The 13,818-nt window shown below is 45.2% G+C and overlaps 1 protein-coding gene and 1 non-coding gene across 2 annotated transcripts in view; one reads left to right on the plus strand and one right to left on the minus strand.

The window, feature by feature from the left end:
- VGLL4 (vestigial like family member 4) overlaps positions 1-13,818 on the plus strand; it is a 152,153-nt gene that overhangs the window by 63,658 nt on the left and 74,677 nt on the right. The window lies entirely within an intron of this gene.
- On the minus strand, positions 6,816-6,953 carry LOC114806869. The gene has a single exon (XR_003754925.1). It is a non-coding gene; the product is annotated as a small nucleolar RNA SNORA7 (small nucleolar RNA).

Here is a 13,818-nt window from a genome sequence, read left to right on the forward strand (position 1 = left end):
ACCACTTCACATTGTTCCACAGAGTTTTTTTTGAACTTCTGCTCAGTATTTTAAAGACCCCCAAAGGGCATTTTGTGCTTGCTGATTTTTAGCCCCTTCTATGGCTGTGACAGAGGGGCTTCTTCCTCTTGTGTTTGGCGGTGTGGAGCAGGAGAGCTAAAGCCGTCAGCACCTCGGGCACAGTCTAGCCTGAATCTGAAGGGGTCAGGTCATGCTTAGGGCTTCTGTCGGTGCTCCATGACTTTTGTAGCAGTGGCAGACCTAGGTCGAATTATCCCCAACATACTAGTGAGAGGCAACAAGGGGCAGGGGGTAGAGCCCAGGCCTGGGAGTCAGAAGGTCATGGGTTCTAATCCCAACTCCGCCACTAGTCTTCTTTGTGACCTTGGACAAGTCACTTTACTTCTCTGTGTCTCAGTTACCTCATCTGTAAAATGGGGCGTGAGACTCTGAGCCCCACAAGGGACAGGGACTGTGTGCAACCCGATTTGCTTATATCCACCCCAGTGCTTACTGCAGTGCCTGGAACATAGTAAGCACTTAAGATCTCTAGGCTGTAAGCTCACTGTGGGCAGGGAATGTGTCGGTTGATTGTTGTATTGTACTCTCCCAAGTGCTTAGTACAGTGCTCTGCACACAGTAAGCGCTCAATAAATACGATTGAATGAATGAACCACAGGAGTTAGGTTCCTGAATCCAGTCCCTTAGACTGCAAGCTCCTCGAGGGCAGGGATCATACCTACCAACTCTTGTGGTGTACTCTCCCAAGCACTTAGTACAGCAGTCTGCACACAGTAAGCATTCAGTATATACTGTCGATGGATTCATCTCTTCGGGATTGGTAAAATTTAAAGGTTTATGGGATTATGGAGCCTGTAGTTTCAGACCCGCTGGGTTTGAGGAGGTTTGAGGTAGTCCAAACTAAGCATTCTCAGAACTAAAAATGCAGGGCTGGATTCAGACATTAGGTCACCCTTAGGTGGGGAGAAATTGCCCCAACCACCCCTCATCTGTATGATGTCATTATACTGTGCTGCCTGTGTACACAACATAGCTGGGAATCTGCAGGGGAAGGAGGAAGAGGCAGTGGTCACCTTAGCCCCCACAGGGCTGGCATTCATGACTAGAAACCACTCTCTTTCCTAGACCTCATCCACTGCTCATTTTTCACCAATTGCTCCCTCACTCTTTGAGTAGAGGCCGTGATTATGTGTGAAACTGAGACATTACAACTAAATCGGGAGAAAAACTTTGAGCAGTGAATCTGGAGTTTAACGGCATGCAGCACAACACAAGACCACGCGTGGGTTGAGTCGATGCCATACATCCATCTGACCCTTGCAATTGGAGTACGACAGGTGGTGAACGAGAGCACAGGTGATGCAAAATAGCAGGTGATGATGTGGCTTCAGAAATCTGGGGTTCCTCATTTTAGTTTTTGAGTGGTTTGGTGTACTGGGGTGGCCTAAATGGTTTGCAGACTTTTCATTGCATCCTTGCTGACCTCCCTGCCTCCTGTCTCTCCCCTCTCCAGTCTATACTCTACTATGCTTCACAGATCATTCTGCTGAAAATCCGCTCAGTCCATGGCCCCCACCGGCCCCCTCAAAAACCTCCAATGGCTCATTCATTCATTCAGTCGTATTTATTGAGCACTTACTGTGTGCAGAACACTGTCCTCAGCATTTGGGAGGGTACAATACAACAGTAAAAGGACACATTCCCTGCCCACAATGATCTTACAGTCTAGAGGGAAATAATCAGTCCCTGTCCCAATTACAGGGACATAGTCTATGTAGGAGGGCATAGGTTTTTATCCCTCTTTACAGATAAGGTAACTGAGGTACAGAGAAGTGACGTTATTTGCCTAAGGTCACACAGCAGACAAGTGGCAGAGCTGGGATTAGAACCCAGGTACTCCGACTCCCAGGCTTATGCTTCATCCACTAGGCTGGTTGCCAATCCACCTCCACATCAAACAGAAACTCCTTACCATCAGTTTTAAAATACTCAATCGACTTGCCCCCTCCTACCATACCTTGCCAATTTCCTACTGCACCCTAGCCCACATGCTTTGTTCTTCGCATGTCCGTTCATTCATTAGTATTTACTGAGCGCTTACTATGTGCAGAGCATTGTACTAAGCGCTTGGAATGTACAAATCGGCAACAGATAGAGACAGTCCCTGCCCTTTGACAGGCTTACAGTCTAATTGGGGGAGACAGGCAGACAAGAACAATGGCAATAAATAGAGTCAAGGGGAAGAACATCTCATAAAAACAATGGCAAAAAATAGAATCAGGGTGATGTACATCTCATTCAACAAAATAAATAAGGTGATGAAGATATATGCAGTTGAGTCCACTTTCTCACTGCACCTCAGTCTGGTCTTTCTCACCCCCGACCCATTGCCCATGTCCTCCCTCTAACTCAGCACTCCCTTCCTCTTCATATCTGACAGATCACCTCTCTCCCCATCTTCAAGGTCCTACCAAAATCATATCTCCAAGAAACCTTCCCCAAGTAAGCCCTCACTTTCCTGTAATAGCCCTTCCTCCTGCATCACCTATGTACTTGTGTCTGTCCCCCTTTCTCCCACCCTCACAGCCCCACAATACATAAGAATGTACCCATCTGTAATTTATTTTAATGTCGGTTTCCCCTTCTAGTCTGTAAGTTCCATGAGGAGCTGTAAGCTCCATGAGGACACGGATCGTGTCTACCAACTCTGTTATTTTGAACTCTCTCAAGTGTGTAGTACAGTGCTCTGCACACAGTAAGTGCTCAATAAATACCTTCCATTGACTGGATAATCAAAACTCTAGTTGGCAAAACAATACTTGGTAAGGGAAAGGTACATAGACCAATTAGGTCATGGTGAGCTTCTGTCACTTCCTCCTCCTGGACTTCAGCAGTTGAAGACTACATTTGCAGCTCAAACTGCCAGCACAGTTCTATTCATGCCTCTGCCTCCTTTTAATTTGCTGTCCCTTGAGGAGACACATGTGCAGGGTTCAGGATAAGATAGCCAGACACCTCAATTGCAGTGGGGACCGTTCCAGAATTAGAGAGGCTGCCTCACTCTCCATTTCAGGTTTTTCAGAATAAGGTTCTGTCCTGAAAAGCCAGCGCCTATTGTGACTTGGTGCCACTAGAATTGTGAGTGTCTAGATGTCACAGAATTGCTGAAATAGCAGTTGGATAGATATGGGGAGATATGGGCAAAGTGGGGAGATTAGAAATCAACTGAGGAGAGCCTTCTGGAGGAGATGGGGGATACGGCACAAAACAAACCACTGTGACCATGGCATTAAGCACAGGGTGAGTACTACAACACAATACCACACTCCCCATATTCATTCAGTTGTATTTATTGAGCACTTACTGTGTGCAGAGCATTGTACTAAGTACTTGGAAAGTACAATTCGGCAACAGGAAAACTTACTGTATTGGCTATGTGCTTATTGTATACAGAGTACTATACTTGGCATTTGGAGTTTTGATGTCTTATAAAGTAATGACTGATCCCTGACTTGAACTTCCAATTAATGGGGAAGACAAGTGGACATAAATTACTTACTTGCTGCATATTTATCCACTTGTGTATTATATATATTTATAGATATCTGTATATATCTCAATTGTATTGAGCACTTACTATGTGCAGAGCACTGTACTAAACACTTGGGAGAGTACAGTACAACAGAATTAGAAGATACCTTCTCCATCCATAACAAGAAGACAGTCTAGAGGGATATAAATAAATAAAATCACTCGTATTTATTGAGTGCTTACTGTGTGCAGAGCACTGTGCTAAGCACTTGAGAGAGTACAATATAACAGAGTTGGTAGACATGTTCCCTGCCCACAACAAGCTTACAGACTGGAGGGGAAAACAGACATTAATATAAATAAATATATTTTGGGTATGTGCATAAGTGGTGTGGGGCTGAAGAAGCATGCCAATGCAAGGACAAAGATGACATAGAAGGGAGAAAGAGAAGGGGAAATGAGGGTGTAGTCAGGGAAGGCCTCTTTGAGGAGAGGTGATTTTAATTCAACTTCGAAGGTGGGGAGATGGATCGTCTATCGGATATGAAGATGGAGAGTGTTCCAGGCCAGGGGCAGGATATGGGAGAGAGGTCAGTGGAGAGATAGATAAGATCGAGTTACAGTGAGTAGGTTGGCATTAGAGGAGCAGGCTGTATGGGCTGGGCTGTAGTAGAAAATCAGAGAGGTAAAATGTAAGCTCATAATAATAATAATAATGATAATGGTATTTGTTAAGCACTTACTATGTGCCAAGCACTGTTGTAAGCTCTGAGGCTGTGGGCAGGATACTTGTATACTAACTCTGTAATATTGCATTCCCCCAAGCACATAGTAAGTGCTCAGTAAATACAGTTGATTGATTGATGGTGGGGGCAATTTGAGTGCTTTAAAGCCTGTGATAGGGAGTTTCTGTTTGATGTGGAGGTGAATGGGCAACCACTGGATATTCTTGAGGTGTGGGGAAACACAGACTGAATAGTTTTGTGGAAAAATGTTCCGGGCAGCAGAGTGAAGTATGAACTGGAGTAGGAGGAGACAAGAGGCAGGAAGGTCAGCAAAGAAGCTGATGTGGTAATCAAGGTGGGATAGGAGAAGTGGTTGGATTAACGTGGTAGCAGTTTGGATGGAGAGAAGAGAGTGGATTTCAGTGATGTTGGGAAGATTAAACTGACAGGATTTGGGGACAGATTAAGTGGGTTGAAGGAGAGAGATGAGTTGAGGATAGCTGCAAGGTTACAGGCTTGTGAGACATGACGGATGGTGGTGCTGTCTATAGTGATGGGAGAGTCGTGGAGAGACGGGTTTTGGTGGGTTTTGGCAGAGAAGGGGAGAAATCAGGGTTGAAGATGTAGATTTGGGAATCATTCACATAGAGATGGTAGTTGAGTAGAGAAGTAGCTCGGCTTGTCCATTGGTGGGTTTTGGCAGAGAAGGGGAGAAATCAGGCCTGAAGATGTAGATTTGGGAATCATTCACATAAAGATGGTAGTTGAGTCGAGAAGCAGCTTGGCTTGTCCATTCATTCCCACCCAGGAGAAGGCCCAGAATGATTTCATTTAATCTAGGGTTCCTTGGGTCTTAGATGTCCTGGGTGGATCTGGCCTCTCAGGGCCTGCTGCCTATAGCTCATTCTGGTTCTACTCCCCACCTGACAGATATGGGCTGAAATGGAGTTCCCTCCCATGAGGAGGGAAATGGTGGCCAAATATTGTTTGTCCCCTCTTTTGCTACTCCTGGTTGGGTGTCATGCTTTGCTATGTCCACATGGGAGGGCAGGCTGCCTAGTTGCAGCTGGCAGAGATGCTTACTAAATTCAGACAATATTTGAGGACCTTTTCTGCTTTTATACCTCAGGTACTTTCATCAAGTAACTTGTTGACTTCTTCCCAGGCATTCCTGCCTCTGTTCTCTCTCTGCTCTGTTAAAACATGTTTTTCTAAAACATTTTTTTTAATATTTCCCCACTCCTCCAAAACCTCCAGGATTACCCATCAAGCAGAAACTCCTGACCATTGGCTTTAAGACATGCAATCGGCTCTCTCCCCCTACTCATCCTCACTCCTTTTCTACTCTCCTTTCCTTGAGAAGCAGCATGGCGTAGTGGATAGAGCACGGACTTAGGAGTCAGAAGGACCTGGGTTCTAATCTTGGCTCTGCCGCTTGTCTGCTGTTTGACCTTAGACAAACCACTTCACTTCTCTCTACCTCAGTTACCTCATCTGTAAAATGGGGATTGAGACTGTGAGCCCCACATGGAACAGGGGACTGTGTCCAACCCAATTTGCTTGTATCCACCCCAGCACTTCGTACGGTGCCTGACATAATAAGTGCTTAACAAATACTATAATTATTATTATCATTACTCCACCTCAGGTCACACACTTCACTCCTCTCAAGCCAACCTACTTACTTTTCTCTCCCCATTTTCAAAGGCCTTCTAAAATCACATTTCTTCCAGGAGGTCTTCCCTGACTATCTCCCATCTCCCTACCCTGGTTTCCCCACTCCTGCCACTTCAATACTTTCATATTCCCTAAGCACTCGGGTACTCGCTCCTCACCCCTCTGCATCTGCCCCTGCATCCTCTCCTCGTAGCCCTTATGATCTCTGTTTCGTCCCCTTCCCGTAATTTATTTGAATATCTGTCTCCCCTGCTAGACTCTTAGGTTTCTTGAAGGCAGGGATCGTGTCCCTGCACACCCTTGCCCCCACTTAACACCACGGCCTGTGTGCACCGGGCTGTGTATACAAGCTGTTACTGTGCTTCTTGACCCCTCTTGACCATGGTCAAGGGGCCTGCATTTCCTTCCTGCCACCCAGGGACCCTGCCCCCGACGTGCTCTACATTCTAGCCATGCTGCTTCCCAGAACCTATACTGGTTCCCCTCCACACCATCGAAGAGACTCCATCCCGTCCTGCTTTCTGCCACCTCAACTGCAGTGAACAGAACAGCACCTGCAGAATAGGGCCTCCTGTAACCTTGGGAAGGCTAGTGGCTGTGGTAGCCATTGCTGTGGCTGTAGGTATGCTGTGGACTCTTGTCTTATGCCATCAAGTCGTTTCCGACCCATAGCGATAACACGGAAACATCTCTCCCAGAACGCCCTGCTCTCCATCTGCAATCGTTCCAGTAGTGTATCCATAGAATTTTCTTGGTAAAAATATGGAAGTGATTTACCATTGCCGCCTTCCACCCAGTAAAGTTGAGTCCCCACCCTCGACTCTGTCCTGTGCCGTTGCTGCCCAGCATGGGTGAGTTTTGACATGTAGCAGATTGCTTTCCACTCACTAGCCACTGGCCAAGCTAGGAATGGAATGGAAAGGGCTCTGCTTGACTCTCCCTCCCATAACTGAGACTGGTAGAGTACTGGAAACTCTCCAGGTGCGACACTGAGAGGGGATCTGAATAACTGGGAGCCTGAAATTCTGCTCCTCTAGCTACAGTTCCCTACCGACTTGTGTTGTAATTTTGTATATTGTGTACTTGTCCTTGTTTCTTAGGCCGTTTTAATGTTTTATCCTGTCTCCAATCCTCTTCCGCATATTTGTTCTTACCCTGTGAGCTCTTGCAGGCAGGGTCCATGTCTAATTCCCACCTGAGCACTCTTTCTCAGTGCTTAGTACAGTACTCTGCCCACAGTAAGCATTTAATAAATACTACTATTGCTAACTCTATTATACTCTCCCAAGCACTTAATACAATGCTCTGCACAGAGTAAGTGCTCAATAAATATGATTTCAAATTTACTTAAGAAAAAGACATCCAGTGAATAAAGTTTGGTGCCGTGCTTACCAATATGTTACTACCCGGAAAAGCATCTAGTGTTAGAGAATTTTTCTTTTTGTTAGAAATGTGCTTTAGCTGGGCAATACAGAGATCTGAATGCTGTTCAACATTTAAGCTCAGCTGTTCTTTGGGGAATTACTGTTGCCTTTGATTTGCAGAGGAAGGTTTTTTGAGTTTTTGAGAGGAGGAAACATTTATCCTCTCTGATATGAAATTAACCACAACCAGATGGCTTTACACCCAGCTATGTGGTGGGGATGTGATGATTGTTTTCAATAACTCCTACCTTACAGCATTTAACAATGAAGAATCAAAAATATGGAGAGGATTAAAAACTTCTAATTTCTAGTCTGCATTAAGCACTGGCTGTGTGCAGAAAATTAATAATAATAATGGTGGTATTTGTTAAGCGCTTACTATGTGCCAAGCACTGTTCTAAGTGCTGAGGGGCGGGGGATACAAGGTAATCAGGTTGTCGCACATGGGGCTCACAGTGTTAATCCCCATTTTATAGATGAGGGAACTGAAGCACAGAGAAGTTAAGTGACTTGGCAAAAGTCACACAGCTGACAAGTGGCAGAGCCGGGATTGGAACCCATGACCCCTGACTCCCAGGCCGTGCTCTTTCCATTGAGCCACGCTGCTTCTCTAATTACAGGGCAATGGAGTCGATACAAGATGAACCATAAAGGACACACAGTCTATGTGGTGGGGGGAACAGACACAGAAAGTGAAAATAAATCACAAACAACAATAAGAGCAAATGAAAGTTCTACCATCCAAGTTAAGGTAAAAATATGCAATACAAACAGTGCTGGGAGGGAGCAGTCCTCCGTCTCCTTTCCAGTCCAGTCAACAATCCCAGATGAAAATACCTCTGCAATCTTCCCAACCTTGAGAAAGTTGTGGAGTCTGGCTTGGCTCCCAATAACGTTACTGTGGCCATTGAGAGGCCCCTTTGGACCCCTGACCTCCTGGTGAGTCCTTACCTCTCCCCAACCTCAACTCCCACAGTGAAGGCATATTCAGCCATCAGGCAAATTCCTCCTCTCCTCCCTCCGTCTAGGTCTTCCTCTCCCCGTCGCCCCATCCTGTGGACCCTAGGAATTCATGATGGCATAGAGAATGGAAAAATGGAAAGGGGGCATGAAGAAGAAAAAAGCAAAAGCTGGCCACCATACTCACTAGACTCTGGGCAAGTAGTGGCCAGTCTAGGCCCATGGAAGGTACCATCACCAATGTCTTGTGGAGGATTGTACATTGGACAGATGGCTCTGGGTGCTGTTGATATAAATTGGAGATTTAGAGAAGGAAGAGGCGATTGAAAGCCACTCACAGTGTCTCATCTTTGGGGGTCAGAGGTGTCCGGCAGAACTTAGTAAATGAAAAGCAAAATCAAAATTCTGCATTCATTCATTCAATCATATTTATTGAGCGCTTATTGTGTGCAGAGCACTGTACTAAGCTCTTGGAAAGTACAATTCGGCAACAGGTAGAGACAATCCCTACCCAAGAACGGGCTTAAGAGTGTAAAACTTTGCAACTCTATATAAGATTTATTTGGCAGGGAATGTGTCTGCTAATTCCCAATTATCAACTAGAATTTACAAATACCACCATTATTATTATTATTATTATTATTATTAATTTTTTGCACATAGCCAGTGCTTAATGCAGACTAGAAACTAGAGTTATATTGTACTTTACCAAGCACTCAGTAAGCGCTCCGCAAATACCACTGATTGATTAGTAATAATAATTGTGGACAAGTATGGATGATAACTGTGGACAACACCACTCTCCTCCGTGTCTCTCAAGCCCATAACTTTGGCATTATCCTCAACTCATATCTCTCATTCAATCCACATATTCAGTTTACCAAATTTTGGCAGTTCTACGATCACATTTTTAGAATCTGCCCCTTCCTCCCTATTTAAACTACTGTGCCTGGCCCAAGTCTTTAACATTATCCTACCTTAACTACTGCATCAACCTCCTCATTGACCTTGCTGCCTCCTGTCTCTCCCCTCTCCAGTCCTTACTTAACTCTGCTGTCCAGATCATTTGTTCAAAACATAAGATGAAAAAACCCCACACAATCCACGTCTTCCCACTCCTTAAATACTTCAAATGATTGCCCCTCCATATCGGCATCAAACAGGAGCTCATCAATACCTTTAAGGCACTTGATCAGCTCTTCCCCTGCTACCTTTTCTCCTCCAAGACCCCTTCCCTGCCTAAGCCTTCATTTCCCACCATTTGCCCTCCCTTCTGTATTGCCTAGGCATTTGGGCTCTACCCCTTAAGCACTTTGAATTTCACCCCTACAGCACTTATGTACATATCCATCTGCAGTTGATTTTGATGTCGGTCTCCCCTTCCAGTCTGTAAACTCATTGTGGATAAAGATCATGCCTACCTATTCTATTGTATCACCCTCTCGTAAGCATGTAGTACAGTGCTCTGCACAAAGTAAGCACTTAACAAATACCATTGGTTGATTAATTATTAAGCGCTTCCTATGTACCAAGCACTGTCCTAAGCACTAGGGGCAGATCAGTACAATTAGATTGGATATAATTCCTTTTCCACACGAGGCTCACATTCTAATTGAGAGGGAGAGCCAGTATTTACTTCCCATTTGACAGATGAGGAAACTGAGGCACAGATAAATTAAGTGACTTGCCCAAGTCAGAGCAGGCAAGTGGTGGAACTGAGATTAGGAACCAGGTCTCCCAACCCCCAGTCTTGTACTCTTTCCACTAGGCCATCTTGCCTCTTGATGTACATTAAAAATGTACATTAAAAACATACATTATCTATACCTGTACAGGCTCTCTCTTCCACATATGTAACACTGAGGGAAGGCCACAGGATTTCAGAGATGTCGCCATTATCATCATCTTCAAGAAGAAAGGGGAGAAAGCAGACAGAGGAAGCCATCACAGAATTTTACTGCTATCAGTTATTGGCCATATCCTAGCCAGAGTCCTCCTGAGCTGACTGCTAAAGGACATCTGTAGCCATGCATCCCCAGAATCACAATGCAGCTTCAAACCACAGCAGGGCATAGTCGACATATCCTTCGCTGCACCCCAGAAACGGGAGAAACACAGGGAACAACATCGAGACATATATACGGTGTTCATCGCCTTCTCAGAAGCCTTTGACAATACCAGTGGGACTGAACTCTGGCAACTCCAGCGGGGCTTAGTGGAAAGAGCACGGGCTTGAGAGTCAGAGGTCGTGAGTTCTAATCCCGGCTCCTCCACTTGCCAGCTGTGTGACTTTGGGCAAGTCACTTCCCTTCTCTGTGCCTCAGTTGCCTCATCTATAAAACGGGGATTAAGACTGTGAGCCCCACGTGGGACAATCTGATAACCTTGTATCTATCCCAGCACTTAGAACAGTGCTTGGCACATAGTAATACCATTGTCGTCATCAACTGGAAAGCAATACCTGCTGCTCTTAGAAATTTATCAGGATTTGGAGAGCAAAGGTCTATGGAGTCACAGCCATTTTGAAGAAGATTGAGATTATGCACGCTCCTGCCCTTGGCAACCCCTCCAGTCAAGCGAGGAACAACACCAGTGATCCAGAGTTGGATTCTTTTGACTGGGTAACATGTTGTCTGGTGGGGTAATGATAGACACGAAGGAAAACCAACTGAATCAAGAAGATATGTGTGTCTTTGGGGAGACTCAGAGACAGAGTATGACAACCAACATTGCCTCAGTATTAAGACCAAATACAAGGTGCCCAGGACACTTTTAGCATCCAACCTTTTTGATGGCTGGGTGACTTCAAAAGATTTGAAATGATAATAATAATAATGGTATTTGTTGCTAAGTCCTTCCTATGTGCCAAGCACTGTACTAAGCACTGGAGTAGGTACAAGATAATCAGGAGAGAGTACAGGTATTGAATCCCCATTTTGTAGATGAGGGACCTGAGGCACAGAGAAGGCAACTGACTTGCCCAGGTCACACAGAAGGTAAGTGGCGGAGCCAGGAGTAGAACCCAGGACCTCTGACTCTCAGGCTTGCGCTAAGGTGAGAGACAGCAGCATATCTTGCGGCAGTCAGACATGGAAGTCTTGGAGGAAACTTTGGAAATATCGCAACACCAGGATGAAGAAATGAAAAGTGAATCGGGCACTGTGGATAACAAATGCAACAGAGCAGCCAAGAGCAACCTTTGCAGGGGCCGAAACAGAAGGCATTGTCAGTCAAATTGCTCAATGATATCTGCAAACAGATGAAAAAAAAAACCTCACCATCTGCATGATCTTCAGACTCAAAAGACAGCTGCGTAATCTTCGTAGTATATATAAATAAATACTTAATTCAGAAACGTTGAAAGAATTCATGCGCTCCCTTGGAATACAACCTGCATTGTTTGGTGACTTTTGACAGGACATGTCTGCCTGTCCCCACATTACCGCTGAGCACTGTAGGTAAGTAAATTCCTTCCCCACTTCCTCTTCCCCTCATCTTGCCATTTTCCTGCCCTCACCTGCAAGGGGGGAAAACAGAAACAGGGGATCGGAAAGGTGAGTTTTAAGTGGCAGGTCCCATATGATGCAGTACATCTGAACTCATTTCAGTGACTTACCCAGGATTATGTATCAAGTTGTAGTATATCTGAGATTACCACTCAGACTGAGTTAGATTGTAAAGTCCTCCATCAAACTATAAGCATCTTGAGGGCAGGGATTTTTTTTTTTACAGGCAGTCTTCCATTTATGATTTATAGTACTCTACCTCCCTGGCCTTAGGACACTCTCCTCCTTTATGGCCTAAGCTGTGCTTCCTCAGAAGTAAAATGGATGTGTGAATCCTCCAGGCAAACAGGTATTTAACCCCCATCAGTGGTATTTATTGAGCACTTACTGTGTACAGAGCACTGCACTAAGCGCTTGGGAGAGTGCACTACCACAAAGTTGGTAGACATGTTCCCTTCTATTCTTTTCGCTCACCCTCTCTTCTCCCCAGAAATTGTGTCCTTGTATGCCAACTTCTATGCACCCTCCCCTCGTCCTCCACTGCCCAGTGAACATGGTCAGGTTGGCCTGTTCTCCAGCTGCAGCCTCCTCCCCAGTTGGGACCTCCAGAGCAGCATGAGAAGCAGCTTGGCTTAAGGGAAAGAGCACGAACTGGGAGTCGGGGGACGGGGGTTCTAATCTGGACTTTGCCACTTGTCTGCTGTGTGACCATGGGCAAGTAACTTGACTTCTCTGTTTCCATGTTTCCTCATCTGTAGAATGGGGATTAGACATAAAAATAATAATAATTGTGGTAATTGTTAAGCGCTTACTATGTGCCAAGCACTCTTCTAAGCGCTGAGGTAGAATCAAGGTAATCAGGTTGTCCCATGTAGGGCTCACAGTCTTAATCCCCATTTTACAGATAAGGTACCTGAGGCACAGAGACGTTAAGTGATTTGCCCAAGGTCACACAGCAGACGAGTGGCAGAGTCGGGATCTGTTCTCCCTTTTATTTCGATTAGGAGTCTCATGTGGGACCAGGACTGTGTCTAATCTGATTGAATTGTAAGTGCTTAAATACCACAATTATTTTTCTTTTATTAGAGCTGCAGGGACCAGGCTGGACAAGTTGGGGCTGGGGTAGGGGGAGGAGAAAGAAGAGGAGGAGAAAGCCTAGTAGGGACCACTGCCCTACCTTTTACCTTCCCCACTTGCAGCCTCTGGGCCTGCACTACAGGCACAATCACAGAACTGGGGATGAGGGAGGAGTCCAAAGACTGCCCGTGCCTCTATTGTACTCTCTCGAATGCATAGTAGAGTACTTTGCACAGAGTAGACTCAATTTTTTTAATGGTATTTGTTAAGTGTGCTTACTCTGTGCCAGGCACTGTACTAAGCGCTGAGGGTAGATACAAGATAATCCACGTTGGACACTGTCCCTGTTACATACAGGGCTCACAGTCTTAATCTGCATTTTACAGATGAAGTAAGAGAGGTCCAGAGAAGTGAAGTGACTTGCCCAAGGTCATACAGCAGTGGCAGAGCCGGGATTAGAAGCCAGGTCCTCTGATTCTCAGGCCCCAGGTTCTTTCCACTAGGGCACGCTGCATCTCAATATTGTTGATTGATTGAGTCTTCAGGGAGTGAAACTGAAGCCTGGAATTCAGTCCTTTCTCTAAATGGAGGCTGTTGGTTTCTTGTAGTGTTCTGGAAACAGCTGAAGTGGACACTTGTTGACATTAAACTTAAATGTATTTTACTAAGGCAGGCAGTTCTTTACTTTTTTTGCATAGCTTTATTGGATCAATTGTAACATGTCAGTAAAATAGCTACTTTTTCAAATGTTCTTGCTCATACCAAAATCCCGGAAGGTAATTTTTAAACCCATAACCCCTTCTGATAGCAGCATTATGAAAATAAGTTGACACATACAAAGTAATTGTCTATATTGGGAAGTTGCCGTCTTGTTGAAGTTGCCTGCATCCAACTGGA

The sequence above is a fragment of the Ornithorhynchus anatinus genome, chromosome X1, assembly GCF_004115215.2.
Source record: "Ornithorhynchus anatinus isolate Pmale09 chromosome X1, mOrnAna1.pri.v4, whole genome shotgun sequence".
Lineage (NCBI taxonomy): Eukaryota > Metazoa > Chordata > Mammalia > Monotremata > Ornithorhynchidae > Ornithorhynchus > Ornithorhynchus anatinus.